The 26,593-nt window shown below is 36.6% G+C and overlaps 1 long non-coding RNA gene across 1 annotated transcript in view; it reads left to right on the top strand.

Annotated features, from left to right (window-relative positions):
- LOC136007307 (uncharacterized) overlaps positions 1 to 26,593 on the top strand; it is a 90,687-nt gene that overhangs the window by 57,981 nt on the left and 6,113 nt on the right. The window contains exon 2 of the long non-coding RNA XR_010609606.1: positions 19,939 to 20,005. This is a non-coding gene — a long non-coding RNA (uncharacterized LOC136007307). The remainder of the gene's footprint in view (positions 1 to 19,938; positions 20,006 to 26,593) is intronic.

Raw genomic sequence — 26,593 nt, 5'->3', positions numbered from 1 at the left:
CTACTGATAGTGCTTCGTTCAATTCTCTTTCTTTCCTAATCCACTTGTCCCTTTTTCACCCCAAGAAACATCAAACGAGGGCAAATAAACCAAACTACTTAGACTTGACAAACAAGAACCACTGTTATCAGCGGTCTGAGCTTGTGTTACTTCCCACTTAGAATACTGAGGGCTCCCAAGATATTTTCTTTTCCTGCCATGTAAATAATGTGTGAAGTATTTCATAGAAGCATTCAGTGTGAAAGGTGCCTAACAGATTTTGTAGTCCATTTCCTGGGATTATGGGAGAATTAACTTCATTATCCATAAGCACTCTGTAACAGATGGGTGTTTAGCCTGGCCTGAAAAATCACCAAGAGCTCATAATTCCCCAAAACTGTACCTTTGGATAATTTATTCTTACAGTTATCAAGTATTCCATCAGAATTTTCCATACTGTGTTAGGAAACTCACTGCTTTGCACTTCAGATACTTAGACAAGAGGCTGTTTTTAAATCTTTCATTTCTTCACCAACAATTACTGTGCTTGTCACCTTTCCTTCTAAAAATACAGATCTTTTAATCTAGATCTCTATTTATAGCTTTATCAAAGATGGGATAGTACTTTGAATTTGGGGTTGCAGCTCAGTAGCATGCTTTTCTTTCAGAAAAGAAGCACCCTTGATTTGTCAAACGCACGCCCCTATGTCTCTGTGAGAATTAGTATTACCTGTTATCCCATTCTATACATTTTACATTTCATTAGACTTCCCAGTATATGTGTATAGCTGTTGTCTATCTGTATTGGTTCTTTTTGTGTTTGGTTTTCTCAGGGTTTTTTTGTATGTTTCCAACCATTGCTGTTTTATTACTATTGTAATTGTTGATCGTTCCCTGCTGGTTTAACAATGACCATTGAGAATCACTTGTGGTCAGATATTTATCCAGTGATGTGTTTGCTTTATCATGTTCTAAAACCTTGCTTTTGACATTGATCCAGGAGTGATGTCATTCAGCCATCATCCGTTGGTTTTCATCTGCTGCTTCGCCTCTCCCATGTCAGCTAGTTAGTAAAGCTATGGAATAAAACCAGTTGAATCGTTGCTAATATTTTGGCTTCAGCTAAATGGCTGAATAGTTGCCAGGCTTTCCTGATCCTGGGGAGGAAGAAATCCAGAATAGCTAAACAAAATAACTGCTTCTCTTTAGCTGATCAAACTCCAATGCCTTTCTCCTTCCTCTACCAAACAGTAGCATGTCAGAAAATCCACTGGAGATCCAATGCAGTCCTGAGTCAGCAGGTCTCATCCACCATCATCTCTGTGATGTTTGAAAGAAGGATGCTGAGTCTTCACAACTCAGGCCACCTCATGCACCCATCCTGAAAATCTATGAAGTCTTTGAATCTATCTATCTTCAAGGGGCAATGGGTGTAAACTGGAGCATAGGAAGTTCCACCTTAACATCAGGAAGAACTTCTTTACTGTAAGAGTGACAGAGCACTGGAACAGGTTGCCCAGGGGGGTTGTGGAGTCTCCTACATTGGAGATATTCAAGGCCCGCCTGGACAAGTTCCTGTGTGATGTACTGTAGATTACCCTGCTCTTGCAGGGGGGTTGGACTAGATGATCTTTTGAGGTCCCTTCCAACCCTTGGGATTCTGTGATTCATGAGTTCAGCAATGTAAGAAAGAATTTCATAAGCTGACTCTAAAAGAAGCAGTGTAGGCCACAGACAGCTACCTTTAAAATAAATAATTATATTGCAGATTTATTCTTTTTTTTAGTTATTATTATTCTATCTTGTTGCACATCAGGTGACAAATTTGGCATAAGTTTTGTATGTAGCTAGCAGCAGAAATTATTACATTTATAAGATTGTAATTTGAACATACACTTCCAGATTCAAAACTCCTTTCTTGAGTATGCTGAAAACATGTATGAATGAGTCATTCTTAGAAGGTACAGGAATCATAAAAACCAGCCATGGGAAAAACCATGCCGCTGACTGTGGCTGCTGATGGTAGAGGGTGCTTGGAGATATCTGTGGACATACCTGTATTCACCATAGTCCAAGTTGTGCTCCCTTCCATAGCCACCAACAACTTGCATAAGGTGTACACAGTTTAGCCTTGTTTTGAAATTTGGAGTGAGTGTTTTATCAATTAAGCTACCTGATGTCTGTCTGCTACCAAAGGAATTTGCAGGGTTCGAGTTAGCAGTGGGATGGCTCTCTTACTATGTCTGTCTGTGCAATACATACACATTGACACGAAAAAAACCCACAAATAACTAAGCAAAGGTGACAGCTCAAAATAAAATCTCATTTCATATTAAAGCCTATTTAAAAAGTGTTGCAGAAATCATAATTTACACCATGCCAGATTTTGCCATGCTCATGTTGAATAAAGCTTTTCTTCTTAGATAGCTCCATCCCAAAGTGGAAATCAGAACTTACATGTGCAGTTCTGTGCTACTGTCAGGTATTAAGAATAGTATCATTTTGATATTCTGAGCTACAGCATATCTTCAGAAATAAAACTAAGCTAGCAGTAGTATAAAATATGTTTATTGGATACCCATTATGAAAAGCGCAGTGTTGATTTTGAGATGTTTGATTCTATTAAATAATTAAAAAAAACCTCAGTTGCTGGAATTTTGCCACTAATACCCACTCTGTTTCTGATGACCACCTAGTGTTTGCAGCAAAGTCAAACTAGAGGTGCTAGATAAATCAGAATTTCTTTTTTTTTTTAATCATTCTTTGGTAGTTCAGAAAAGGGCATGATCAGCCAGTCAACTTATAGACATTTAGACTTTTTGAAAACTGTCATGAGTCTAGTTTTTTTTCTCCATTCATTGACCGCTATTATTTTAAATAATGTGACTTGTTATTCTCCGTTTGTGCCCAAAAGCTGCTTTCAGGCTTTGGATTTTCCTTTGGCTTTTGTCAGCTGTAAAAACCTATGTTTTCAGGTGTTTTCTTCTATGTGCATGCTTATGGTTTCCAGTCAAGTCATACTGACAACATTCTCAATAAATGAAGTTGTGAAGAGCCTTTCAGAGTAAGGTGATATGCTCCATTTCGTAAATGCTACTTATTAATTTCTTCCTCATCTTTCATTTTTTAACTATCCATTTCAAAGTACAACCGTCCCAGTTCTTTAAATATAAGTAGCAACAACCCATTCTCATTTCATATCCTACTATACTTACTAAGAGGAAGTCCTAGTTCAAGAAACCATGGAAACCTTTGTCAAAATGCAATTGCACAGTTAAACCTCACTGACATAATACTTCATGAAATACTTGATTTCAACACATACCCTCACTGGAGACAGGCAGACACACACGATAAAATTATTTCCTTGGCTGAAGCAGAGCAGAACATCTTTACTGTGATAATGAAGAAAGTGTACCAGGCGATGACCTTTTAACTGTTTTGACTTAACATATTTCATTTCCAAGGCATGTATGCTCTGTAAACCATATAATTTTCTAGAAGCCATCACATGCTGAGGGATCTTTTGGTTTTCATCTGTTAAAATTTTTACATAACCAGCATTTTGTGCTCAATAGCAGGTTCATTTACGTTCTGTGGTCTCTCTCTGTTACCATTTTTTAGGCTTTAATATGTACAATGACAATGTCCAGTACTATATAAGTAATACTCAATATATGTTCATGCTAAAGTCCGTCAAGAGATGTCTAAAAGTAGTTTATAGCTCTTGTTTCAAGTCTGTTTTGCAGGAAGCCGGTTGCCCTATTCTGTCATAGAAATTAAGCCCTGGAACACATTTCTTGTTTACTTTCTGTACGAGTAACAGTTTATCCAAAGGACACAAAAAGTCCAAACTCCAAAGAAAAAACATGCTGTGTTATTTATACCATTTCTCTTAGTAGTTTGTGGAAATATGGAGAAACATGTGAAGATGAGATTTTCACTTTTCCTAAAGCCTGGTTAGAGGTAACAAAGAAACAGTCTGGGCATGATACTGGATTAGAAACTGATGACAAGAAGTTAGCAGATTATAAAAGCAGGAAAGAATAATCTTCAGAACACTGTGTTTGGCTTTGTCCATGTGTCAAGTATCAATTGCTTTTTCTCTTTTTCAACTGAATGCTTTCTAAAGAGAATGGTATTGTTTATAGTTTCTCCAGAGAGTTTAAAAGTTGGTTTTGTTGGACTTTGTTGACTTGGGCTCAGCGTGTTGAGGTGGGGAAGGCAAGTGACAAGAAACAGAAAAAAAATGCCAAACCCACCCCTCCAGTACTATAATATCTGTTTACATTTTCTGCTATTTCTGAAAAGAGGCTTGTTGAATCATGAAAGAAATCCCTGAAGCCACATTTATGTCATAAGTTCTGCGTGTTATAGGAGATAAAACCTTATGCCATCCCAGTGATAGCTTAAACCTCAGCTAAATATGTTTATGCAGCCACATCACTGTGAGCAGTGATTTTTGTCAGACTTTTGAAGAAAGGTCAAAAATTTCAGTACACTAATCTTAGATAAAATTTGGGACTGGTAGGCATTTATTCACTGGGAGAGCAGTAACATCAGTCTCTGAAGTTGGTCTATATTGTTCTCAGCAGTCAAATAGGAAATGTGAAATTAAGATGAAAACTATAGCATGCATGTTAACTCTGTAAGCGATTGTGGACCTGCATACATTCTTTCTTACATGTTATGAGCTATTTTGGAAGAATTAATGGAAACATGTATTATCTCTGAATTTAGGCAGATCTACTCATAATGATTCCATAGGGATCTGAACTGGAAGTTATTTTATAATTCAACACTTATGTTTGTAATAGGTTCTGATATTGCAGCTGGACCTGAAATGAGCTTTGCCCTTTAATAGCCAAGGATCCAACCTGGATAATTTTGATTTGGGGATTTTTAACACCCCTCAGAAGTCTTCAGCAGAGTAAATACATATTATAAATGCGAGTTTGTTTATGTTTCTATGTATGCTAAAATAGGGCATTAACCCAGTTCATTTTATCATGCTGAATACCACACAGTGAACTTTAAGACCATATCTTGTCTAGTCTTTAAATTTTTGCTTTATTTTAATATTTGCTTTATTTAAACTGTATCCTGATCTGGAAGGGGACAGAAATATGTAAGACACACTGCCCTCCTTTTGGCAACCGATACATCTTCCAGAGAGTGAGCTTCAAATCAGAAGTAATAAATGGAAGCAAAACTTACTAAGACATGGTGCTAAGATGTGTCGGACCACCAGGAATGGTTAGACTAATAGTTTTAAATTATTAGTTTATGCTGCAACAGCACCCTGAAGGTGGGAATTCCTGGGTGAATATTAATGAATCCCCATTATGTCCGTTTCATAGAGGGAGACATGGAGGCCTGCTGACACAAATCCATGATTTACTCTTCTCAGTTAGTAAAATTTGGTGTTTTCTTGTTTCTAGTTTCCTCCCAATTCCTGTGAATCACAAGAGCTTCTTCTATAGTTTGCTTTTTTCCTTAGGCAAAATGTTCAAACCTGTTTGTCACAGTCTGTAAGCATCAAGGATGATGATAACTGTTGGGGAGGAGGAGGAATAAGAGGGGTGTTGACTCCACTGCTCTCTTTCTCTCTTGTAATACTTTGATGGCTGAATACTGTCTGTCAGTTCCTAGCTACACTATATTTTTATAGCAGTATATGCAATAGATCTGTATATAGCTCATTATGAGTAGTTATTTGAAACATGTGCTTTGTCAAACACTTCACAGATAAAACAGACATTTTGAGATAGTGTGACAGATATTTTACATTTATTATATAGCCAATGAGCTAGGAGAAAAATGAACATTGCACATTCATTCTGAAACTGAAATCACAGCAGATGTAGTGTAATGGATATAATGTATTACTACATATCATGAACAGATCATCTGCCTGCATTATAAATGCAGTTGTTTAAAACAGCTAAATTGTTATCTAGAGCAATGTTTCTCAAAACAGGAATTGCTGGGGAGGAGGGATCATCAAAGCTAGAATTAAAAAAAAGAAACACGTTGGTCTCTCCATTGTGTTTAATCCTCCCTTGGAAATCAACTGGACTGGAATTATCTGTCATGTGCAGCCTGAAGAACTCAAAGTAAAACAAGCCCCAGGTACTTGAGGCAGTGTCACACCTGGGCAGGACCTGAAGGCAGGTGTGGCAACTCCCTATAACTCCTCCATGGTTTCTGCAAGTGCAGCTCTGTCTGTTCTGGGACATTCATCAGAACATCTGTACCCTGCCCCTGGTCCTGCTGTTCAAAGACTCCTGCCAGCACTGCTTGTGCGCAGCTGGGGCCTCCAGCAGCTGCATGTGCTGGGGTCTCCTGGATCTGCCTCTAGAAAACTTGTGCCATCTTCACAGCCTCTAGATTCTCAGCTGCTCTGTAGGTCAAAAAAGTCCCTGTCTACTTTAAATTACAGCAGCACATCCCAGGCTATTTCTAGGGTTGCCGTACCGCCTATAGTTATGATAGTGCACCTCATTCTGCCCTTTGGCATGTTTCCTATGCAGGTGTGTGTGAGAAAAGAGGAAGCAGCTTCATGGTGTGGTTTACAATTGCAGGTCTCAAACAAACCCTTGTAATGACAATGTGTTAAAGGAGCTAGGCAGGGAACCAAGTCAACTGACAGCAAAGAGCAGATCTAGCAGCATTCAGTTTACTTCATATTTCTTACTGGACAAAGGTGGCAGTGGCAAAGCATCTTTTTTCCCCCCCTCTACTACATGTGCAATTTGTGCCTCTGAAATGCATCATTCTTCCAATTTCTTTTTCTTTCTGGAAAGGCTCTTGCTCACTTCTTTTCCAGGATTGTCCTTTGGGAGTTTCAAATATCATTTATTCACCTTTGGGGAAAAATGCTGTCTGGGACCAGATTTGAGACATATAGAACTAGCCAAATGTGGCAGATTTCCAGCCTGTAATTGTATTACATTATAAGGCAAAATGATTTTACAGTAGTTATGCAATAAACATATGTAATGTATATATGTACAACTTGTGTAATTCATCAGGCATTTGAAGGAGAGCAATTTAAAATTTAAAGTTGGCTCTCACCTTTAAAACAAGAAAAATAATATTGAGTAAAGCAAAGAAACAAGCTTCTTCGCTAAACTTTCAAAGTCAGCAGACCGGTCTTAAGGAGCACACCCATTTCATCATACCACAGTGCTTTACTGTCAGCACGTCCTAAATATGATCACGAATAAGGGTTCCAGCTCAGGATATGAAAACTGGGCTTTCTAATAAAAGCAAAGGTCTCTATTAAATCTGAAACATTTTGTGAAATTAATTTGTTGCCATTTTGATATGCTGGATATAGTATAGGAAGCATTCATTTAAATTTCAGTTGTTCCATAGACTGTAAGCAGAAAAGATGACTGCATGCATTAACATAAATCAACAGAAAAGGCAGAAACTGTATTTGCTAAGTTTTCTTGAAGCCCCTTGGAAAATGTGCTCATTTTTATTTCAGAGAGCTTGTGCTGGTCTGGATGAGTGATATCACATGTGGTGGTGACAGCCATGTAATTAGTGTGTGTTTCTTCAGCATCCTTGACCAGCCATCTGTCTCTTCCAGAGCTGCCTTTCACAGTTTATGAAGTTACCAGTGGCTTTTTCTTTCCTTTTTGCCCTACATTCCTCTTTTTTTCTTCCCCTCTAACATAAAGAGCACAACGTGTTGGATTATTGACTTCTCATTGGAATGAATGGCATATTGAAAGGAATTTTGAATGATTCCTAGGAAACAGAGGTTTCAGTGCATCTTTTTTTTCAGTAAACTTTCCTGTTTCCCAACAGTCTTTTTCATGTGACTGATGGTTGTCATTTTTCTTATCTTTCTGCTTTCTGTGCTAATATATGATTCTATAAGCACTCCCATACATGGATCTTGAGGCAGGTATTGATTAGGGAATAATGAGCTTTTGAGGATGAAGAATGTTTTACAGTAATGTCTATAAAAAGCTGAATTTGCTTATCATGGTCCACAAATATGTATTAATATTAATGAACGTGTAATTGAAATTAGCAAGTTCCCTTGGAAAGGTAAATTTTTCCATTTGTATTTTGGTTTTAAAGTATATCTTTTTTTCTTAAAGTGCACTTCCATGTGCGATTCTACTGGCATGTATCACTTGTCCCGTTCCCCTAACATTCAGCCTTCCAGCTTCTGTGCAACATTGATCTCAAGAAAAAAATTCTGTTGGGTAGGGCTTTTTACCTGTATAGTTCAGGTGAATCGCTTTCTGAGAGCCATAGTAAAATGGCTAAATGTTTAGATCTAGGTCTGAGGAAGTAAAAAAAGGAGAGGAGTTTCTAAGAGGTACTAATAGGAGAAAGAGAAGTCACAGACACCTCTGAATATCCTATTGGTAAGGCTGCTGGGAAATAGTTTTTAGAAACATTTAAATTGCAGCCTTTTATTGAATGGTGACAAATGGGGAGATACTGACTTGGTGGTTTTACTGTTCCGTGATCACCAAGCCTATAGCTCGCATATAGGCTCATTTATGTTTTCAGTGTCAGAGGAGTCCATTATGATCATCTATCCTGAATGATATTGCACAAGCCAGAGAGCCCCACTGAATATGCATTGCTGAAAGCTTGGTTTATTTTGTTTTGGGTTTTTTTTTTTTCCTGTTTGAATTGTAGAAAGGGGACTTGGTCTAATTATATTACATGATGGTGAATCCCCTACATCTTTAGCGGAGAGCTCCAGCAGTCAGTCCCTGTTGAAATCAGTGTTTCTAATACCAGCTTTCCTCCACAAGATATCATTCTTGTTCTCCCCCGGTGCCCCAGCCAGATTGCAGAGCTCTGTGCTATCACAAATGTCTTCCTTATGTTGTGACCTTATAGTCTGTGTTCAGTCACTGCTTGGATTTGTCTGTGATGAACTAAATGGGTTCAGTTTCTTTAGTCTCTCATTATAAAACAGTATTTTCAAGATGTTGAATCACTTTGTGTCTCTCATCTGAACTATCACCAGATTGCTGAATTCTTTTAGGTAGCTCCCAGTACACTACTTATGGTCTCACTAATGCTATATGCAGAGGATAATACCAGTTCATTACTCCTACATTCTATATGCTATTTCTCCGCTTATACATTCAAGGATTGTATTAGTTCTCTTGGCCACTGCACCTTATTGTGAGATTTACTGCTGTGAGGACTTGGATAAAGCTCTGAGATACTCAGACAACAGTTAGGAAGGCCTATTCACTAGTAATGGCTGGGGCTCCTTCAAGCAATTTGTCAGCAATCTGGAAGCTTTTACAGTTGTGATGGAACTGAGAGCAAGTCCTGGCTGCAGCTCTCCTTACTTGAGAAGTACTCTGGTTTGCTCTCCAGCTAAAACACAGTTCATTCCAGCAGTGCCAAATTCTACAGATTTCTTTCCAGCTCCTGAAGAGCCACAACACCATGTATATGCATCATGCAAATACAATTCTTCTACCCTAGCTCAAAAGCCAGGCAGTGGCTGTTGCCTCCATGGCAGTGCAGAGAATTAGGAAATGATATGCAGTCTTCTGTGTCTTTGGTTGCATAAATACCCACAGTGGCTATATTTTTTTCTACCTATGTGACTCAGAAAAACTTTTGGCTCATTCCTCCCCATATGTAAAATTGACATTTCGAGGTCTAATGAAAACCTTCAATGAATTAGCTGGAAGCCCTTGCGTGTGATATCACTAGTGTCACAACGAGATTATTGTCACTTGCTGAAGCAGTTACCTTCAGTTACCTGAAGCAGTTACCAACTTACCTTCTACCTAATTAAACCCTAAGAAAGCTGTAACTTTGCTTATTGCCAATGTGCTGGCAAGGAAAGCTGGCATAGTATCGAAGTGTTTGACCTATTTGGGTTTGGGTTTTGGGGTTTTTTTTGAGTGATTTACACTTCTCATAGTTAACACAAAATGGAGTAATGAAAGGGGTTTTGTAAAAGTCATGGCACTCAATTTGTTTGATACCATCTTATTACTAGTAGAGATTTTGGTTATGACAAGTATCCTATATTTTCATCAAAAGCAGTAGATTTTGATTTAGGGTGTTTAGGCTACATGTAGTGGATAAATAAAAGGGGACTAAAGAAAGCATATTATTATGAATTGAGCTAATGTATTGACTAATCTTCACATATCGGAACCAGGTCTGTACACTCACTGGGAACCACAAAAAGAATTTAAACTTGAAAAACAGTGTAAATCGGTCCTGCAAGATGAACTCTGGTGGTCAGCAGCTTTTTTCAGTATCTGTTCTACTTGACCAAAGCAAGTATGTCTTATGCCTGCAGTTCATTCTTTTGAGGTTTGTAAATGGACTTTCTCAGTCTGCTCCTTTTTTTTGTTTTTCTTCCCTGTTATAAGATAAAATGACCCTACTGTTTGTGATGTGACTGAATACAAAGACAAAGCCAACCTCTGACATGCACCAGCCATGTGCTTGCTCCTTTTTGGTAAAATATAGAATTGGGAAGGTGCTAACTGGGGATTTTATTTTGTTTTATTTTTTCTCCTGTTTAAATAGATATCAGTTGAGAGAGCAAATGGACCTTCATAGGAATACAATGGGCACAGATACCCTGTGAACACGTTTTGAAGGAGGATATTTTCAAAACTGCACCTCCTTCCTTTGCAATTCCAGACTAATTTGAAAAATACCGTCTGTAGTGCTGACATAGCATGCAGCCACTGGCAACTATGGAAAACAATGTTGTCTTTTCTAAACCTTCATTAGAAGAGTATGGAGCCTTCTTTCAGGTGTATAATGATTGCCTAGGATTATCCCAAAGTCTGAATTGAATTTCAAAAGCTATTAGTTTTTTATTCCTATCCAATGTATCTTTTAATTGTTATTATTTTTCTTAATTAGAAAAATATAATGAATAGGACTGTATAAAAAAATCCCACCTTCATACTGGAAGCATCCACTGAACACTGCTTTCTATTGCCTGAAAGGAACATGTACGCTGTTTTCTTGTTTTGCTGTTCTGGTTAGTTGCCTCCCCAAGATTTAGCCAGACCACCTATGCTACTACTGGGATAAAACTTAAAAGTTTCAAGCTTCACAGAATAGTGCAGCATGCAAAAACTTTAGTTTAATTGATAAAATCTCATAATATGGCTTGTCTGCAAACCAGCATGTGTCTATTTTGTTGCATATAACCATGTCAATTTGGTAGACTAGGTTTTAGGGAGGCACAAGCCTCTAAAATTGACTAAACCAGTTAAAAATTCAGATGTAGGACAAAATGTGTTTTTCCAATTAAAGGTGAACATACAACTCTTTCATGCACGCCTGACTGGGTATCCTGTCACAGGATCAACCGTTTGTGCTTCTGTCTTACTCACTTTTGATTTTATTTGGTTTTCTTTTTTTTTACTTTTCCTCCCCTCCCCCTTTTTGTATGTTTGAATGACTAGATTATAATGAGGAATATGGGCATGCTAGATTTCTGTGCTCAGCTTGGCAGTTTGGGAATGACAAATGAAAGCAACTAGTCATTTGATTTTTCTGCCCATCTGCTTTAAACATTAAAAGGAAATCTCAAATAACTTTAATTTTTATTACAGAAAAAAATAGGAAACTTATAATTGGGTTAGTCTTTGATGAGTCAAAAATCATCCTGTGCTGTACATGACCTAGCTCTACAGTTTGTGCTTTTCAAAAAGGGGCGTTAGCAGAGCAGCAAACCTGCGCACTTCTGACACTTTGTGAAGACCTGCAATGTGAGTTACCACAAGTGCTGTGGCAATGACATCTTCATTCTTCCCAACCTAGAGCTTGGATTCTAAAGCTGTACAAATGCTTTCCTTTTCCTACCAAAATGTGAAGCCTTGAGAAAATGAGGGAATTGGAGCACATTAATCAGAATTACCAACATTAAGGCTGTGGCAGAAATTTGAAAAAAACAAACCATAAACAATGGCTCCTCTGTAAGAAGAAAAATTTCAACCCAGTAAAAAATTGACCAGTAATTCAAACCAGAAATTGCCCTGAATGTTGAACATATATTGAAATATTTCATGGGCTGTTTTATCATTGCAACTTGTTGACATTATTTTGCACTTGTAACTTCATAGACTATAGCCATTTGTTACATCAGCATCAGACATCTGCGCAAGCATTTGTCATGCTGCTGTTGATTTTTTTTCTTTCTTTCTTTTTTTCCCCCATTGGCTGAAGGAAAGCTAGAGCTAACAGAATAGTATTGTGGAATGTGAAGGCTATCATTAGGGGGCAAAAACGGACTTCAAAGAGGAAGAACATATGGTTTTGACTTTTATAAAGATGGCAGGTGGACATGAAAAAAGGTTGATTTCAAATTTATTTTCGTGGTAGCTGCAACTTCTTAAAAGTCCAAGATGATTAATTTTCAATTTGGAATTCCTAATAACTGAAACAAGATCATGGTTTTACAACTTCCTGAGGCAGAGTCTGAGAGAGACGAGGTCATGTTGGTGTAATAAACCAATGGCAGCCTGAAGCAGAAGGGTTGGAAAGAGCAGCAAGAAACATTTTGCAAAAAGCTCTCTGAAGGTAAAGCATGTATAAGAAATAAAATGTTTCTGAAGTCAGCCTGGTTTGAGGCATATGTTAAACTTAAGAATGTTGGGTGGGATTTGAAAGGTTAACCTTATGTTTTTAGACTTGATGAGTGTCACTTGCTAGCTGAAATAGCAGTCAAATAGCAGGCTTGAAACAAAATTAAATATTCTCTTCCCCCCCCCCCCCAACAATGCTGTCTTCCCCTTAGCGATAGGTGTTTCTTTTTATATGAAGGAGTACATGACACTTAATTTTCATTTATGGATTATCATATGTCATTTTAAATCTAGCATCTGAAATCCTCTTGGCTGGAAAGTCAGAGCTCTCTGCACCTGTGGGTGACTTGCTGATGATGTGAAAGAATAAGCAACTGTCAGTCCTAAATACAAGTTGAATTTATCCCTCTTGTAGATGCTGTATATGGTATTTTAATTGAAAAAGAATGTTACCCAGTTTGGCTGTATACATTAATATACTGAATCCAGTAGCTTTGATAGAAAGTATCTCTGATGCTAGTTCTGATCCAGGATAAGTATGTTCAGTGCTTCTTGGAAATACAGCAGTGCCAGTAACAGCTCAAAAGTAACTACAATCTGTAGAGTGGGTTTGAATACCTTTACCAGATTTGCTGCTACTCTGACAAGAAACTTTCTTCCATCCTGCTAACCCACTTCCCATTGTCTGCGTCTACTGAAATTGTGGACTATTCAGAGGATGTCTTACCCAAAAGAGCATGTATTTCCACAAAGTGTTAATGATATGAAAATAATGATATCTCACAGGGATGATTATTTATCACTATTTCTTGTGCCGATGTTGTATAGGGTGGGATGTGTTACTAGAATACTATTCTTCAGACAAAAAGAAGCAACAGACTTTCTTCTGTTTTGTTATTCATACTCTCTGAGAGAATAAAGAAAGGCTTAGTTTTCCCTATATAAAAAATAATTTAATGTATTTTATCAAGAGGTTAGAAATGCAATAAAACTCTGTTCCAGAAGTTGTCTTCAGACTTGGACTTTAATATGAATTGTTTTCACCAAAATCGAATTGATTGCCGTGTGCTATAAGAAGATATTTTCTTACCTCTCTGAGAATAGTGCTACATCATTTTGTCTCGCAAGAAACTTTGCTTTTAGTACCTGAGACATTAAGCTGCCAGGTTATGTATGTCCTCAAAAAAATAGGTTTTAGGGATGGCCTTTTAAGGTTTTCTTTTGAGGGTAGTCTTTATTTCTGTTCATCCAAGGTTACATGGGCTTTTTAGAGAGAGTGATGTATTATCTTCTACTTAAATGAAAGAAATGAGATGTTGGTGCATGCCAGCATATCTTCTGCCACTTCTGCTACTGAATTTGAAGAAAGAAATGTTTTGTCAGCAATTTAGTTACCAGTACTTGTGTTGTGGGGTATGCATACTTCCAAGCTAAAGCCTCCCACCCCCAGCAAGTCTTGCTCATAAGACTTCTGCTTCTACTTGGCTCCTCAGTAAAACCACTCTCTGAAGCATTTGGACAGAGTGGGGACCAGGGTGACTGAACTCAGAATGGTTCCATGCTTCCATCCTCTCTGAGGTCTAACCAATTTCCTCCGCTGGAAACCTGGTAGCAGCATTTTCAAGGGTTCCCTGAATCCCTGATGTGATCATCAAAGAATGTTTAACTCGAGCACATTTCTTCTTACATCTGAATCAGTTTGCCCAGCTTTCTGATGAGTATAGAAAAATGTTTCTTTTTTTCTGGTTAACATAATATGTTCTGTAGTACTGTCAGGCATCGCCTTCAGACTGCTTCCTTTCTACTGAAATTGGAGAATAACAATATGAAGAAGTGCTCAGCCTGTCCAAGGGGGGAAAAAATAATAGCTTCCACTAGCCTTTCCATCTCCTTCAATGGGGATTGCTATCAGAATTCAGCGCTGATATTTCCAAGAGTTGGTGAAAGGATCAATGCATCTGATCATAAATTTATTCAGAATTTAAAGCAAGGAATATTAAAAAATCAAAGTACACTCTTTCCAATGACAATAAGAACACATCCTATATACTTGTAAAATTTAAAAGGCTTCCTCCTCTTGGAAATCACGAAGGTACTGTTGGCAGAATGATTCATCCCTTCTAGCTTAGTTCCTCTTGGTTTCTTAATACCTCTCTTGATAGGAAGTGGTCAGAGAATTCTTCACTTTTTCCATTGAAAAACTGGTGTAAAAGGTGGGGCAGGAGAAATTTTTTTTTTTTCATCCCCACAGAAAATATAGGCTTTTTTCTATAAATGCATGAAAAACACATCAGTATTCCTTCAGTGCATGTATTGATGTTTCAAACAGTGTTTGGTCATAAATGGGTTGGTTTCATTTTTGGAATCTTCAGAGAAAGCAAGCAGTTCCACAGCTGGTTTTGTTTAGCCAAAACTCAGGTTTTCCACCATAGAATGTCTGAATGAATGAATTTGAATTAGACATGCATTATTGTGTGGCCGAACTAGCACATAGGTGTCTTTAAACAAATAATACATGAAACATCATCCTTCATTATAAATTTTTTTCTTTATAATAATTAAATGAAAAAAGATTGGTCTACACTGCAAAAGTTTTGAGGTTCATAACAGAGTTTGGAAATGTATCATGGAAATGATAATGTTTTAATTAGACTTGCAGCTGTCTTTGTCAGAAAAAAATATAAATCCTGTGAAAACCTTACTTTGAGGTGTGCTATGGAAAAGTCAGACTAGTCAAAAATGAATTTTCCATTGTGAAAAATAATTTTGATCAAAAAAACTTTGCACCAGGCCTTCAAGGACATTTGATGTTTCATTCTATCATAGTTTAACCCCAGCTGGCAACTAAGCCTCACACAGCTGCTCACTCTCTCCCAACTCCATGGGACAGGGTAGAGAATCAGAAGGGTAAAAGTGGAAAAATGCATGGATTGAAATAAAAAGGGTTTAAAAGGTAAAGCAAAAGCAATGTGCATGCAAGCAAAGCAAAACAATGAATTAATTTGCTGCTTCCTAGTGGCAGGTGTAATGGTTACTTAGGAAGACAAATGCTGTAACTCTGGACATCCCCCCTTTCTTCTTTCTACCTGCAGCTTTTGCTGCTGAGCATGACATCATAAGGTATGGAATAGCCCTTCAGTCAGACGGGGTCAGCTGTCCTGCTATTTTACTCTTCAAAACAATCAACTGCAGCCTTCAACTATCCTTATTTTTTTCCCAATATCTAATCCATTAAAGTAATTTCAGCCACCTAGCTCTTCATTTTAGTCCTTAGTGGATAGGTAATCTCTTTAGATCTTTGAAGACCAATAACACACTTCTCTTCCCAGCCAAAATTCTTTCAGATTTTCCTGGATTTCCTAGTTTTTTTTTTTTTTGTGTGTGTGTTTTTTGTTTTGTTTTGTTTTGTTTATTTTTGTTGTCCTTTTTTTTTTTTCCCCATTGATAATGATGCTTCTTGCTTTTTTTTTGAGCTCTCTGAAATTGCTCCATAGCAAAGAAACACCCCTTAACCAGTTATTTCTTATCCTCTGCTTGTGCAACTATTTTTATTTACCTTGCATTTTGCTTAACTAACTTTTAGAGTGTTTCCCAGTTTTCAAGATTGTTTTAAAGTCTATGCTTGCTCTCTAGCATATTTACATTTTGATCCATGTTGAGAGCAAATTTAAGCAGTATACTGAATCGTGAAGATATTCCTTTTAGTCATGGGTGATCTTATGGTAATATAAATAAAAAAATGAGGAAGACGTCTACCTAATAATATAATAACACTGATTAGAAGAAAAAAGTATGAAAGCAAAAGTTTTCAAAGTCAGAAATCAAAAGGGGTGATAGAGGTGTTGCTTAAAGTAAAGCTTTCGGAGCTGGGTGAGAGTTTAAACCAATGGTTGGCGTCTTTAGATTTCTAAGAGATGGATTATTTTGAATAGGTCTCAAAAAGATAGTCTTAATTGCTACAATCAGGATATTTTCCAGGTAAAAATGTGTAGTCAATCTACCCACAAATTACCTGTACTATGTGTGCTTTTTTAGACAAAATGTTCTCCAGAGGTTTCTTTCAACCTTAACCATTCTGTGACTGGTTTTAATCCATCAACTGTGAAGATTTTGCACACTGTAGTTTAGAAAGCAATGACATGGTCACACCAGGAGGTATCTCTATGTGTCTCAGTTCTTGGATCATTTCAAAGTCTTTCTGTCCCTTCTATTCCCTTAAGAAGTGTAATGAAATGCACGAGGAGGCAGGTTTTTTGTATCCAGCAAAAGCAGCTGAGTGAACACTTGAGAAACCCCGAATTCAAGGACAGAAGAAAAAAAAGAAGATGACTTAAGGCAGTATGACTACAGTGCCAAAGCAAATGGCCTCTCATGGTAGTATGTCAGTAAGCAATGGACTGTGTCTTGTTGGAAAGAAAAGGAGCTGGCCAACATACACAATTTCTCCATCATTTATTTGTTAGCATAGTAGGAAATGTTGCCTGGAGAAATCATTGCAGGAGATGTCATAATAGTGAAGAAGAACAGTTTTTCAGGCAAGTTATGGTGTGCAAGTGGAGAGAATATTGAACATATGAATGCCAATGTTTTTTATTATGATGGCTTAGTATCAAAGAAATAGAGACAGTCCCTCCTTCCCTCTCTCTCTCTCTCTCTCTGGAAATTATAAGTTTTCTGAAGTGTAAGAGTCCTTGCCTGTCATCAAAGTAAGTTGTCAGTAACTTGCAGGTGAGTATATGTCAGTATTCACCAGGTTATGGGTGCTCTTCCTATCTCATTAGGGTAACTATAAATACAGAATATAGTTCCAAGTAAAAAAGGGTTTACATATGCACAAAGACACTGCACCTGGTATCACTTTTATTGTTTTTTACCAGCTACAGTTAAGTGCCCAGAATTGTGGTGGTTTGTCCTCTGTTTTTTGGAAGCCAACTCATAGTGTCCTGCTGTAGCTCCTGTTCTTGTCTTGACACGATGAAGAAATTGTAGAAAACATAAAGCAGTATGAAAGCCTAGTTTTATTTTTTGTTACTGTTGAGTGTGAGAAGGGAAAGTCCCAATGGTGTGATTGCTATTGTAGAGACTCAGGGAAGTCAAATTATTAAACAAAATCTTCTGTGCCCCTTATTTGATCAATTTCTAAAATAATTCCTAAAATTAAGATGTAAATACATTTCTTTGTGATTTGGCTTCCAGTGCCAGTTATAGTATTCAACTGATGTGTAACATTTTAAAGCCTTTTAAGAGCCAAATAAAATTATTACTTGTAAGTTATTAAAAGCCTCCAACAAATGGAAACATACTTACTGAAAACTCCTTCCTAAATAATGTTCAAACTAAATTAAATAGTAGTATAATGAATGCATTAAAGTTCATGAATGAGATATTAGGAATGTGCTCCCTTAACCTTAAAGTTACAATAGCTGGAGCACTTGCTACCCCTCTGAAAGCTTGCAGCTCCAAGTCCTGGCTCACTCTGGGAGAGAAACATGTGGTGCTGCTGAAGATTGGAAAAAGAGCTCAAGGTCAGGGGTCGACACAGTAAGGGAGTTTGCTCTTTAAGAGGTTATCTGTGGATCTGCAAAGCCAAAGTGTAATTGGGTTCTGTGATGTGATTTTAGTGTGTAATTGTATATGATCTTAGGTAGTTTCAAAGACAAGGTTGGAAGATTTTTCTAGCCTGCTTGTGATGGCAATTTTTGGGAATCTGTATAGCCTGAGATGGACAATGCAGCTTCTTCAGAAATTGTCATCAGAAGTGATACAGCTGATATCTGATTCATTTTAATTATAATTTTGGCAAACTGGTAACACTGTTTGTTCTCTCTCCCTCGTAATGCTGTACATCAGCAGTTTTGGGGGCTTGTACATTTTTTACAACCAGTAAACTATTTGCTTCTGAGCTGGTACTGCCTCAGAGAAGATTTTGCATCTTTATTAAGATAGTACAAGTCACTGTAATTGATCTGCCCAGATATTGCTTTTTCTTTGGTCTTTGAGCAAATAGTTTTCTAGTGGGTTATCAAGTTTTTGGTTCTTGAATATTCAAAACAATGTGAAACAAACATTTCCTATTGTTTTAGTTGTTTAGGGTTTCCTTGATTAAGCTGTCACCGCTGTCAGTTATGTTCTTATAAGCCTGCTCGGATCTATTTCATGTTAAGAAAAAGCTCAGATAAATCCAGGAAAGCTTAATGTTTATCCAATGTGAAAATAATTACTCAAAAGTGTTATTCTTAATCCAGATAATTAGAGTGAGGAAGGAGAGATCAGTGTCATTGTGAATTATGCCCTGGCAATTGACTCTTGGTCCTTGTAAGTTTCAGGTGAAGATGTGAATGGATAAAGGTTAGATTAACCATAATCCAAAGTAGCTGCAACCTTAATCTGCTATGATACAAGGATGATCACTTAAAAAGAGCTGGATTGTGGGATTGTTTCTGGTTGGATAAAATGCCGTTCGACTGGGACTAGTCTTAAAACACACTTAGCACCATGTCACTGCAGCTGTAAGCACTTGTGCACGGTTTCAGCTCAGAGGCAGGCTGCTGGGCTCTAGCTGCACCCTGTAACAGTACACTGTACTGCAATATCTGTACTTTACATTAACACACATTACCCTGGGCTTCATGGAAAATAGATGGTAACTGTTACGTGGAATGATTTGCTCAATGATTACTTCTCTGTGCTGTTAAACATATTTCTTTGTGTTCCCTGTTTGAAATGTTCAGTGTTGTCTACAGGCAGTCATATTGTATAGTGGTATAGGTACACAATTACAAAAATTGGCCAATCAAAAATGTAAAATAGACAGAATACTTACTTTCTCTGGTTTAGTTTATACTGTTATTTTGTATAGTTGTTAATTAAAAAAAAAGCATACCAAGTATATGTCTATATAAGGATAAAATTTGCAGCTCTGTTTTTCTGTGAGGTTGCACATTCTTCAGAAACCAGTTGTGAGTGAACAAGACAAATCAAAACAATTTAGAATGCAGGAAGAATGACATTAAAAAGGAGATATGCATGTATTTGCACATACTACAGGCAGGCAAGCAGAAAGTATTTGATGCTTCAGACTTTTGCCTGTTTATAGATATGGACATAATAGTGACAGCTCAGATGACAGTGTGTGTGGTAACTCTTTGTAAATACAGACTCATGAACGCTCATGGTTGCTTATTGGAAATAACACTGCTGAAAGAGGAAGAGAAAAGGGTGAAAGACAGGTCATTTCTTGAAAAATGGTACAGGAAATGTTTGGTCTCAGCAGATAATTTAATTGCATGGTCCAGTCTGTGTCATTGTTTCAGGCCAAATGGAAAATAAGGTAAAGCATTTTTCCCTCCTATTCAATTTTTGTAATAAATTACATGCATTTATTCTGCAGGGATATATTTGTGCAGATCTCATCTTGCTGGAAAACTGGAAGCAGCCTTCCTTGATGTATGGCTAAGGTGAGGAAATAGTTAAGAAAGTAATTAATGGAATGCAAAAGCTAATAAGACGAAAGTACTTTAATACATACTTGAGCTAGAATCTTCTCTGTGAATAATTAAAATTCTTTAAAGTTCATTTCTGTATTTTTAATAAAGTATATCTCAGTAAGACTCATTCCTGGGTTTGAACCTTTCTAAACTTAACTCATTACCTTCTTTTTTCAACTATTTTTCTAATTGCATTACTTTAAAAGGGCTTTAGGTAATGTCTATGTTTGTTGATGTATTAAAAATAAATTCTACAAGAGGCATATCTTTCACAAGTCTTGTACCTAAGAAAAAAGTTATTTATTTAGAGCATTACATGAAAGTGTTACATTATTTCTAATGCCACATTATATGCTGTGGACCTATATGTATATAACTGTTGTGTTCTCCTGCATCCTAGAGTCTCTGCCTTCAAAATAATGCTTAGTGGAGATGTATGTCACTAATAAAAAATTCCAGACTTATGTCAGAAAATATTTTAGGGCAGGGATTTCAGTCTTCAAGCTTTAGAATATGTCAACCTTTAATTAAAGTAGGTGAGGAAGAAACCTCCCTACTTGATAACTCATTACAAGGGCGTATAGCATAGAGTTTCCTTACTCTTTTCAGCTAAGGATTTTTGTGATTGATATTAAAGGGACCACTGGTCTAATGTAACATAGTAATTCTTACATTAGAGAAAGAAAAAAAGAAAGCAGGGGGAATTCCCTTAGTAGAGGGAATAAGGGCCATAAGAACTAAATGGTAGAATTACACCCCGAATGAAAATATTAACAAGCAAAAAGATGGTTAATAACCTAAAATGTATCTTCAGGGTTGAAGCTGTAGAGAAGGCAACACTTGGAGAGAATGAGGGGTTGTAGTTTTCCTTAGTGGAAAAGACAATTTAGGATGAAAATATAATTATAGACCTTATAGCTGGCCCCTTCTGCATCTTACAAGGGTAGACTGGTAGACCAGTTGCCTGTCTTAACCGTAGAATATCATGGAAATATCATTATTGGTACATGAGGAAAGTAAACAATAATGGTAGTCCGTGTTAAAAAGAAAAATGTAAGACTACTAAAGCCTTTGAATATTTCAGAAATTCAAAAGGTCAGTGAAATAAAAAAAGAAATAATAACACATTCTGTTGGATAAAAAGAGAAAGTCCTGTGAGTGTATTTGTAGTGTCAAAGACTTAAAGTCGACTTTGCATCAATATCTGTAACTTTGGTTTCTTTAAATAGCTTAAAATTGCTTATATCTTTGTGATTAAAAAAATTATGAAAAGAGGAGATCCTATAACTTGACCTATAAAAAGAGAAGTAATGGAGAAGTAATGAAATAATTTAAACATCAAGCTGCAAATAATCACAGAATATAGAGGGTTTTACTCAGAGGAAAATGAACTAAGTGGTAAAAATGTGACATTTATCACTTTAAAGAAGCTTCAGTGTTGAATGATGAGCAGACTCTGTCAGTCTTTTTGAGTAGTGATGATCCCAGGAAGCTCAGGGAATAGGAAAGGAGTTTCTGATGAATCAGACTAAGTATTGCTACAGGGTGGACAGACTGCTTCCGTGTTCAGCATCTTCAGTGTCTGGAAACCATACGTCAATGGAAAAAGCCTTGGCTGATTTCTCTAATTTTCCAGGATTAGTGGGTTTTTAAGCTAAAAATATGATCTTCTGTAACTTCCATTAGTGTACCAGAAAATGTAGTTCAAGAATAAAACAATTATTGTAATGACTTTAAATCTTACCTACTTACTTGCATGTTCAACATACATCAAACAGCTACATTAGTGTTTTGGATTTTTATTAAGTATTATAGAATAATACAGAAATAAATGCTAGAATGTCATTTGTTCTGAGACAGCACAGTAATTTACTGCCCATGGACAATTAAAAAAGAAGTAAGTATATAAGGACAACCATGAAACCAGTCCAGATTAGTCACAGGTAATCTATTCTTGTAACCCAACAGAGATTTCCAGTTCCAGAGAGGAATTTTACTTGTGTTTAAGACTAATTCAAAGTGAATTGAGCATTCATAGAATTTGCATTGAACATAATGCTAGTTTCTTAACTTGTATTAAACTGAGTTTTTTTAAACAAAAATGATGGAAAGGCATAAAATTTATTTTGAGCCAATATATGTTTTTGTGAGAGTTTTCTATTACCTAGTTCTGTCCCACTAGACAGTAACAATCTTGTTTCCTTGGAGTTTTGGTATAGAAATACAAAAATGACTGCTGAATCACACCAGAAGTACATTTTGTCCATTAGCTGATTTCTGACAGTGCCTGGCAAATTGGGGAAAGAGTACAACAACATGACAAATATAGAATATTTTCCATCTTCTTATGACCTTAGTTTGATAGATTTGTTTTTACAAGCTTTACCTTATTGTTCTATTTTAGTGCCCTTATTAGTCCTCTCTGCAATAAATTTGCCAGTTGTATTTTAATACTACTTACACTAGTGGCATACTGTAGCACTGAGTTAGTTTAAATAACAAAGTTCATTATGAACTATCTGGAAAAAAAAAAAGAATTTCTGGTAAAGTCCTTACTGGAAATGGACTGCCTAAGAATTTAATTTGATATTCCCTAGTTCTTCTTTTGTGAGACACAGTGGAAATTTTTACTTGAGAACATAAACAGTGAACAAATGCGCTGCCGCTTTTCATCATGTTGAAGAGTCCCAGCCTAATTAATTTCTCTGTCTACAGAGTGGCTCATGTATCTTTGTTCATTCTTGGTCATTCTGGGTACACTTTGTATCTTTCAAAGCTCTGCTATATTTTCATGGAAGTCAGAACAGCATCCACTATTCAAGAAGCAGCTGTTACACCACTGACTTACAGTAGCATAAGAATTTTTTTGTTTTTTTTTTTTCTCTATTATTTACATATCAATTCTGAACATTTAATTTTCATTTTTTAGCTTTTGCCACACTTTGAGCTGGCACTAATTGCCTACAGTATGTCTGCAGCTGCTTTCCCGAAGCTTGACTTTAATATCCACCATTGTGCAATTCTTGTCTGCATCTTCCTTCATCTTCATTGACAACGATATTTTTCCCCTAGTCTCATTACTATGATATCTTTGTACAATCATATGATTAACTTCTGTGGTATCATTCATCTTTGTCATCTCAAAACTCATTCTTTTTTAAGGTCATTTACGAGGCAGTTGAGGCATGGGAATCCACTGACAATTGTCCTCTGTTGTGAAAGCTGGGTTTCTTTTAAAGTTGTTTTCTTATTTCAAATATTTATTTTATTTTTTATTTCAATTACATTACCCTATATCTTACTCTGCGGGATTACCTTAAAAACTGTTGGTGAGAATTTCCTTTTTTTTTTTTTTCATAAATGGAGGTATTTCCAGTCAGTTTATCTGCCCAGAGATCCATTTCTGCTGCTTCTCTAACTGAGTCCACAGACACATTTCTCTAAAAAGGCTGGTCAACCTGCATGCAGCTTTGCTTTGCAATAAAGTGGTCATCTTGCTTAGATGTACTTTCACTGCTGCCTCAGATCTTTGTGAAGACATGGGACAGCTGCTGAAGCTGGAGGATCAGACCTTACATTTGGTTTGAGTTGTGGGTGGGTGTGTCAACTTGGCTGCCTTTTTGTTTGGATGTTGCTTCAGCAAAGAATAAAATATGTGGGAATTTGATTCCTCAAAATTGGAAATCCTTGTCATTAAGGATGTTGAATAACACTGACTTCTTCTTCAAGCTCTCTGTCATTATTATTTCCTTTAAATGCAGTTCAGTTGCCTTGGTTGAGAAACTAAGAGTAATATGAAAGTATTTATTTAACTGTTTTGGTTGCTGTTTCTTCACTTCTGTGTTCCTTAAACTCAGCCTCGCAAGACTGATCAGTAAATTCTTATTACTGGGAGAGTTTTTTAGAAAATGTGTCTATCAAAAGTTGTTATCCCAGAATGTTTTGGGTTTTTTTTAGATATTTCCTGCATTAGCTCTATGGAAACTGGAAATCCTTAGTCTAAACAAGAGGGTTAGCAACATAAACATTAGTAGATAAATACATATCTATATATACATATTTTTAAAATGGAGTATAAGCTTCTAAAAGTACTACTACTTAAGGTAAAAACTTCTCTGCTGTAACTGGTAAAATGACTGAAACTACATTTTGTAGATATTAACATATACATAAAATAGAAATTTCATGAAAGGAAGCACAACCAGACATTGTCTGTAGCTTCGGTTAAATTTTTCCGTATAGTTCTCTCCTGTTTCACTGTTCTGCATTAATACTGATGAGTTATAGCTTCCACCTTCCTCATGGTCCCTTCACACCGAGAGTTTTGCTGTTAAGCACAAGATGACAATGAACAAAGGAGTGTCAAGCAGATTTCTGTTAAAAACAGAAATGAAATTGCTATTCTGTAGAGTTTGTGAGTAAAAAAATAAGTGAATGAATGCTTCTGGTTCTGAAATAAATTCACTTAAAGTCACCTTGTAGTGAAACCAATAATTATGGTATTTAAAACTAAAAACTTGATTGTGTTCTCTACTTATGGGTTTTTGCCCCCCAAAATGGAAAATCTCCCATGTATAAGGTGTTTAAAGGAATTATTTTTAAGGTTCTTTTACTTCTCAGTCCCATTGTGGTTGCAGACGTGCAAGACAAATAGGACACAGTCATTTATATAATATGAAGCTAATAATCTTCTGCCCCTACTCTATGTGAAATGTTTGAACTAATAAATGTTTGATGTCTGAAATAATAAATCCTATGATCTCTGCTGTGACCCTGTCAGGTGATTAATGTACATTTCAGACAAGCAAAGTCAAATAAGAAATTTTCTTTGGTTGGGACACCTGTCCCAGAACATGTACCCTACGGCATAGTATTTCTGGAGCTCATCCTATTCATTGTCATGCCCATAAAGAAAGCTCTTTTCCAAATTCCACAGGTCTTACGTATGGCAATAATAATCTAATATATAATGCAGAGAGAGTAGAAAGAAAATCTGTTTCTGGTTTCGCATGCTCTTCAAATGCAAGCCTTTCAAATGCTGCAAGATACAAGGCTGTTCTCATTATTGCATTTCTCATGTACCTGCTTTAGCTTTGGTGTCTGGATGTTGTTTGCTCCAACAAAGATGGAGTTCCTCTCCTGAGAACAAGCTTTCTTGCAAGTTTTCTCATGCTTCCTTGTCCTGATCAAAGGATTATTGCCTCGAAAGTTGTTCCTTTTGGTGTTTTCCATCCCTGATTCCCATCCTAATAATAAAAACATGCAATAAAAAAGGTAAGAAATTGTAAAGCAAATTTGTTGGCTTGTTTCAAATCAGAGCATTCAGGCTAGCTTTAGTTTGGAGCTTTGAGTGCTAGGTCAGGTTATTTCCAGCAGTATCTGAAATGATTTACATATGGTAAATATATTTTTAGTTTGATTTTCAGATAAAACTTGGGTAGAGCTTTTTCCCCTCAGCCTTTACATGGAAGGTTTTCCAACAGTGGAGATTACTCTTCCCTGAAACACGTCTGAGATGTGACCAGCGCCATACACGCACACACTGTACTGTTTCCTTTTATGCATTTCCTCTTATTTCGAAGATCTAAAATATCAAAAATACAGTTCTATTTTCTTTCTATGGCTTTCTATCACTGTAGTGCCAAACTCACTGGTAAAACATAAGAGGGAAGCTTAACATAGGGGAAATTTATTTTGTTCAGCTACCTATAGGGCTGAAGTATAAAATCTTGTTCTTGGTGTATGCCTAGTTTACCTTTTATCCAAATCAGAAGTTGTGTAGGTTCATGGGAAATTGACAAAAAAGCCTTTCTGGTCTATGGTTTGATACAGGTTGGAACACATCTTGTGTGTCTGAAAGTTAGGATTGTATTAATTAGTACCACTCCTTCTGATGTAGAACAGTTTCCAAAGGCAAAGAAACAAGGAAAGATAAGGAAAATCTATGTAATTGAGTTCCAGTAGGCATGCAGTGAACTTAATTTAGTCATTTTTACATTTCTCAGACCTTTAGGGCTCCAGAAACAGAAAGGGGAACGATTGTGACCATGTGAGGACTCCTGCTCAGCTGTGTACAGCAGAAGCGTAGTGGAGTATAGCAAAACCAAAGTACAGTATATGACCCTTTTCTTCTACAGAACTGGATATGGTTTAAGTGTGGCTTTGTTAAAACAGAAATAAACAAACCTAGAGATTTCTTGATTTGCTTCTTTAAATGATGATGCTGCACAAGAAGCTACTAAGTCATCATCATATGATAAGAAAATGGCACTTTTAGGATGCATTTCTTCTTGTAAGACCAATTCCTAAAATTTATCAGATGTACCATCCTGTAGATCTGCCTATTTCATTCTTTTGAATAAAAAGGGGTGACCAATATGAAGGTCTATATTTTACCATCTAAGGTAGAGGGGATGAATACTGCCCATTGAGATTGAATAACTCTAAGGAATATTTAGGGAGAAAGAGCTACAGCTGCAGTGTCTCTTAACTACCTACTGTGTTTATCTGCCCACTCAGAAGGTAGGTGAAGTGTGATATGTTGTTAGTTTTTTCTGT

Source organism: Lathamus discolor, chromosome 1, assembly GCF_037157495.1.
Source record: "Lathamus discolor isolate bLatDis1 chromosome 1, bLatDis1.hap1, whole genome shotgun sequence".
Taxonomy (NCBI): Eukaryota; Metazoa; Chordata; class Aves; order Psittaciformes; family Psittacidae; genus Lathamus; species Lathamus discolor.
Note: the sequence above shows the minus strand (reverse complement) of the source record. Positions and strands in the feature narration are given on the sequence as shown.